Source organism: Ruditapes philippinarum, unplaced genomic scaffold (assembly GCF_026571515.1).
Source record: "Ruditapes philippinarum isolate M1 unplaced genomic scaffold, ASM2657151v2 ctg370_1_1_1_1, whole genome shotgun sequence".
NCBI lineage: Eukaryota > Metazoa > Mollusca > Bivalvia > Venerida > Veneridae > Ruditapes > Ruditapes philippinarum.
The window spans coordinates 47,648-53,973 of NW_026852008.1; positions in this window are offsets into that span (position 1 = coordinate 47,648).

Sequence of the window (6,326 nt, forward strand, 5' to 3'; positions counted from 1 at the left end):
AAGATGGTTATCTTTTGAATACAGTCATTGACCATAAATTTACCTTCGTGCTATATCAGTTCTAATTAAAAGCAACAGAAAGAATACGTGGATTAAATGTCAATTATATCAGCAATTATTATTGTACAACTCAAAGAGAGTTTTATCGTTTAACTTTTCAATAGACACATACATGTGTATGTTACATTTGTACATTAATGCATTAACATACGCGCGCACATCATGCATCTAAACACCTGAGAAAGCTACATAGAAGCTTAAGGGTTAAAAAAACTCAGCAAGAAAAAAAATCTGCAATGCTCGGAAACAAATTATATTTTAGCTTCTTTAGACAGGGCAAACATGAATTTTATAATGGTTAAATAATGGTTTTAAAGCATGTTAGATACTTGATACCTTACGAAAGTAGCGCTAAATGTGAAATTATTTGTCATAAAAGTAGCAAATTGTAAAAAAAAAGTAGTATTTTGACTTCAATACAAAGTACTAATTCATTATATAACCGTATCTTTTGCCAAAAAAAGCAACAGATGAAGATGATACCTTCTAAATATTTTTTTGGATGCTTTAAAAGAACAACCAAAATTAAAAAGCTTTTAAGAAATAAAAATAATCTGGCGTAATGGGCCTTGGTATTTTTAGGCGTACGTTTCAAAATATAATCCAGAGTCTACTTCTTACTCAAAATTTCAACAAGAGCGTTAAGTTCTTAAATGAAGGCTTCGCGTGCATTTTTCGTTACACTATTCACTTAACATTCACATTTCTATATTTTCCCAGAAATTTACAGACTTTAACACATGCAAGGGCTTTCTTTGCAAAAAGAACATCTTCGCACATATAATGGTAACTTTTGATGCATTTTCAGGAGCACATTTTGAAATATTTCTGCAATTTTAAGGAAAAAATCATTTACAGTAGATCTACTGAAAAGCTCTTTTTCTAGACTAAATTAATTGCCTCAGTATAATGTAATCACTAGAATTTGCCTCTACACCGATGAAGACAATTGTACTGAAAACGTTATACATGTATGTATGTTTTCTATGTTTAATGAAGGTCCATCCGCCCGTTAAGCCACGAAAAGCAGCTTTCGCTGTCAAGTACGGATCCGGACATGTAACCAATTATATGTTCTTAAAGGATTATTTTTAAGCAAAAGTGGTAAAATTTTACCTCCATGCAATTTCCACGGAGTATTAGCCAAAGATATGAATTTTAAGCCAAAATTAGGTAACTGTTCGGCGCAAATGAGAACCTAAATGTACAGTAACCTGAGACAATATGAAAAGGATATAGCCCTGAAAAGGGCTGCTGATGCCAAGCAAAGTGCCTGCCTTTCAAGCAGTCACTTTCTGTGATAGCACACTTTTCTTGTCGTCCCTGCCACATTTTAGGGCCACATCCCTCAGCTTTAGTCAGGACACCCGGCAGCTATAACTTTATACAAGTAAGTCGCGCCGCCTTAAACGGAAACCCTGAGATGTATGCTTGGTGTAACTACTATACTGACCATTCAAAGGCGGCACCCCTCTGTGTTCCTTCATGTTTTACATGTGTGTATTTTTACATGTTTTAAATATTTGCATTTTTGTGATTTTTACCTTGTTAAATTGTCGTTAACGGTAAGTATTTTCTTTCGATCCCACCTTTTCCCCCCAGATTTCCATACCTCCTCCCTCCCCATGTCTTTCCCCGTGCACCCCTTAATTGTCCCTTTAATTCCTATTAGGGCCCTATTTGTCTCTTATTGTTTCACTTATTGCGTTTCCCTCCCCTCCTTTCGTCGCCTTTGTGTCCTCTCTAACTTCTAGTTTGGTGCCTTCTTGGTGCCCTGCTATTGTGGCTGGGTGTGTGTCGGGTACTGCGTCTTTGCCTTGTTGATCTTCATTCTTATTTTTTACACGTTGCAGTGAATCTTCAATCATCTGTCGATGTCCTGTGCCTTCTTAACCATTTCCACGTACGGAGGGGAAGAAGGAAGGTATTGAAAACGTTTTCATGACATTGAGTTTATAGCCTTAAGAGCGTTGAACTTAGACGGCCATGTGCACTGTAGTTCTGCTCTGGCATGTATAGATACAATACCAAAGTTTACGTACTTATACTGCTAAACAGCCTGCCCAGGATCGATTTGGTGACCGAATTGTGCTCTAGTGAATTCAAAGAGGCTTTCTGTTGTGATATGGAGGTTAGTGTACAAAAACCGCCACCTACATCAAATTGTCATGCAGTTTTTGTAGCTGACAGAGATTTGTTATGGAACGCCTGGACTGTCTTATGTGTAGAGTGACTGATATACATGGTTAAATGTGATTCTGTTGAGTCCGAGATACAATATGCTGGGTCAAAATCCCAATATACTGGGTGGAAATCCAAATGCGCTCAGTTATTGAAGTGTAATGTTGTGTGCTGATTACATTTTATTCAGTCAAGTCAATGTATTGTCGGGTGCATAAGTCGTTATGTTCAGTTTATAAAACAAACAGGGCATGTGGTAACACAATTATGTTGAATTAAAAGATATGTTGTAGGGTATGACAGTTGTTATGTTCGGTTTTAAAATAGCTCTTCTCATCATGTACAACCATGAAAATAAACTGTTAAGTGGTACTATCATTTCGTTTGCTGAGGGCAGTGTATTATTGGGTGATCCTTTTATCATTTTCAGTTGAAATTGACATGGGTGCTTTATTCAGACTGTCCAGTCGTTGAAATAAAACTGTTGAATAGTACTATCATTATGTTCAGTTCAGATGATGTACTGTTTCGGTGCAGAGGTCATTATGTTTCAGTAATGTCAGTAGTGACCACAAACTTGTTGTGTGATACTATCATTATGTTCAGTTCAGATGATATACTGTTCGGTGCAGAAGTCATTATGTTTAGTTCAGATGATGTACTGTTCGGTGCAAAAGTCATTATGTTCAGTTCAGATGATGTACTGTTCGGTGCAGAGGTCATTATGTTCAGTTCAGATAATATACTGTTCGGTGCAGAAGCCATTATTGTTCAGTTCAGATAATATACTGTTCGGTGCAGAAGTCATTATGTTCAGTAGTGAACACAAACTGTTGTGTGATACCGTCATTATGTTCAGTTTCAGATGATATTTCTGTTCGGTGCAGGAGTTCATTATGTTCAGTAGTGAACACAAACTGGTGTGTGATACCGTCATTATGTTCAGTTCAGATGATATACTGTTCGGTGCACAAGTCATTTGACAATGCGCTGAGTGGTCATACAATTATGTTGGGTTCATTCGGATTTCTTCGCGTCAAACAAGATGGCGGGCGGGAGCAACTAATTTCCATAGGTCACGTTGAGGCTAATGACCACTAAATTGCCAAAACAATTACCTATTTGAGTCACATATGGCCACAGTATAAAGAACGTTAAATATAAGTATGGAAACCCCATTTGAGACACACATGACCACAGTAAAGGGAACATTATATATAAGTAAGTGTAGCCTAATAAAGTCAAACATGGCCAAAGTATAAAGAAAATTCTATATAAGTAAGTGAAACGTAATTGAGTCACATATGGTCACAATATATTAGACATAATGTTTAAGTCAGGGAAATGTATTTGAGTCTAATTTTATTAGGCTACCCTTACTTGTATATAATGTTCCATATACTTTAGTTATGCGTGACTCAAAAAGGTTTCCCTTACTTAAACATAATGTTCCATATATTTTGGCCTAGTGTGACTCAATTAGGTTTCCCTTACTTATATAGAATGTTATTCATAATGTGGGTATGTGTGACTTTATTGCGCTACCTATACTTATATTTTGGCCTAGTGTGACTCAATTAGGTTTCCCTTACTTATATAGAATGTTATTCATAATGTGGGTATGTGTGACTTTATTGCGCTACCTATACTTATATTTAATATAAGTCCATGTGTGACTCAAATAGGTTTCCCTTACTTAGATATTATGTTCCATTTATTGTGGTTATGTGTGACTCAAATGGGTTACCAACAAATACATTTTAAGTTGTATATGCTGTGGCCATATGTGACTTTAATAGGCTACCCTTACTTATATGCTCCATATACTGTGGCCATGTGTGACTCAAATAGGGTTCCCTTACTTGAATATGATGTTTTATATTTTAAATTTCGTTTGGTGTGTCCATTTGTGACTCTTATAGGTTACCAAACAGATAAATTTTAAGTTTTATTTACGGTGGTCATGTGTGACTTTAGCAGGCTACCCTTACCCCTATTTTAAGTTTTCTATATACTGTACCCATTATGACTGTAACAGTATAGTATAGTCATGAATTAACTAATAAATACCCATAGGGTATTTAAAAGTCCAATTTATGAAAATAACGTTCTTAAGCCCCCCGATAATATTTACAGGGAAGAAAATTGTTTTGGCAATTTAGTGGTCATTAGCCTCGACTTGACCTCTCCCATCTTGTTGCCCGAAAATATCCGAATGAACCCAACATAATGGTTGTATCACACAACAGTTTGTGTTCACTATTGAACATAATGACCTCTGCAACGAACAGTATATCATCTGAACTGAACATAATGATAGTACCAAAAAACCACTGAACATAACGACCTTTGCACCGAACAACACATTGACTTGACTGAAGAAGATATAATCAGCACACAAGATAATGATAGTACCATTTAAGATAATGATTGTACCATTTAACAGTTCTATTTCACGACTGAACAGAAGGAATAAAGCACCCAACAGCATGTCATTGCAACTGAAAATAAAAAAGTATCACCCAATAATACACTGCCTCAACCAAACAAAATGATAGTACCACTCAACTGTTTATTTTCATGGTTTGAACATGATGAGAAGAGCACCAAACAGCATACTATTATAACGAACATAATAACTGTAACACCTTACAACATATCTTTTAACTCAACATAATTGTGTTTCCACATGCCTGTTTGTTTTAAGAACTGAACATAACGACTTATGCACCCGACAATACATTGACTTGACTGAATAAAATACAGTCAGCACACAACATAGCACTTCAATAACTGAGCACATTAGGATTTCAACCCAGCATTTTGTATCTCAGACTCAACAGAAAGACATTTAACCAGGTATATCATTCAATCTTAACATAAGACAGTCCAGGCGTTCCATAATTTGTGACAAGAGGCGCAGCAGTGTAGCTAGTTTTGGCTATTATTTTACCTTTTTATGATAGAACGAAACAAAATTCAACAGACTAGAGCTTCTGTATAGGAGAGTTAATTGGGGAGCAATTTATCAATTTATCAAAAATGAAAACTATATAGATATATACGTTTTATTCTTCATATTCCCTTTTCACTTTATCTGGGGCATAATTCTATAAGTATAACATTTATGTATATTTATAGCGAACGAGTTTAGAAAAGTGTTATAAATCATTTATAAAATTTCACGCCCGTGACAATTGTAACAGATACAAAATTCTTATATTAAGTGCCCTTACTGTGAGCAAAAATATAATGTTTTCTTCATTTGAAAATGACCGGGTTTTTTTTTTTTTTTTTTTTTGTTATTGTTGTTTATTTTTTTTTTTTTTTTTTGTTTTGTTTTTTTGGGGTTTTTTGGGTCATAAGAAAAAAAATGTATGGTAATGAAAAAAAATCGTTATATTATATTAAAGGGCGGTAACAGTTTACACATACCCATCAAACAATTTCGAATTAATTTAAGACAGAAATATGTTCCTCTGTTAAATAGCCCATGTCTTAAAAAATGTCAGTCAATCAAAGAGGAATTATAGAAGTTATTGAGCTAGAGCCAGCTATTTATTTTTGAATAAGAATTGAGCCGCGTCACGACAAAACCAACATAGTGCGTTTGCGACCAGCATGGATCCAGACCAGCCTGCGCATCCGCGCAGTCTGATCAGGATCCATGCTGTTCGCTTACCAACTCTATTACAAGTGGAGAAACTGATAGCCCTGATCAGACTGCGCGGATGCGCAGGCTGGTCTGGATCCATGCTGGTCGCAAACGCACTATGTTGGTTTTGTCGTGACGCGGCTCAAATAATGTAATTAAAACCTCGGAGACACTGTAAAATAAAACATATATATTACATGTAGAATACAGTGCCGAAAGGAAGACAATGGTTTGCTATACATATCTTTGGGGGGGAAAAAAGAGAAAGAAGAATTAAAAAAAATGAATTGGTAAATACGCAGGAAGTTAAATGTTATATATAAAATAACAAAATACTAGCTGCATATCTCGTAACAACTTTGTTATTACCGGTTTCCTGTACCGATAGGCCATAGTGTATTATTGTATTTAAAACAAGTAAATATATAAC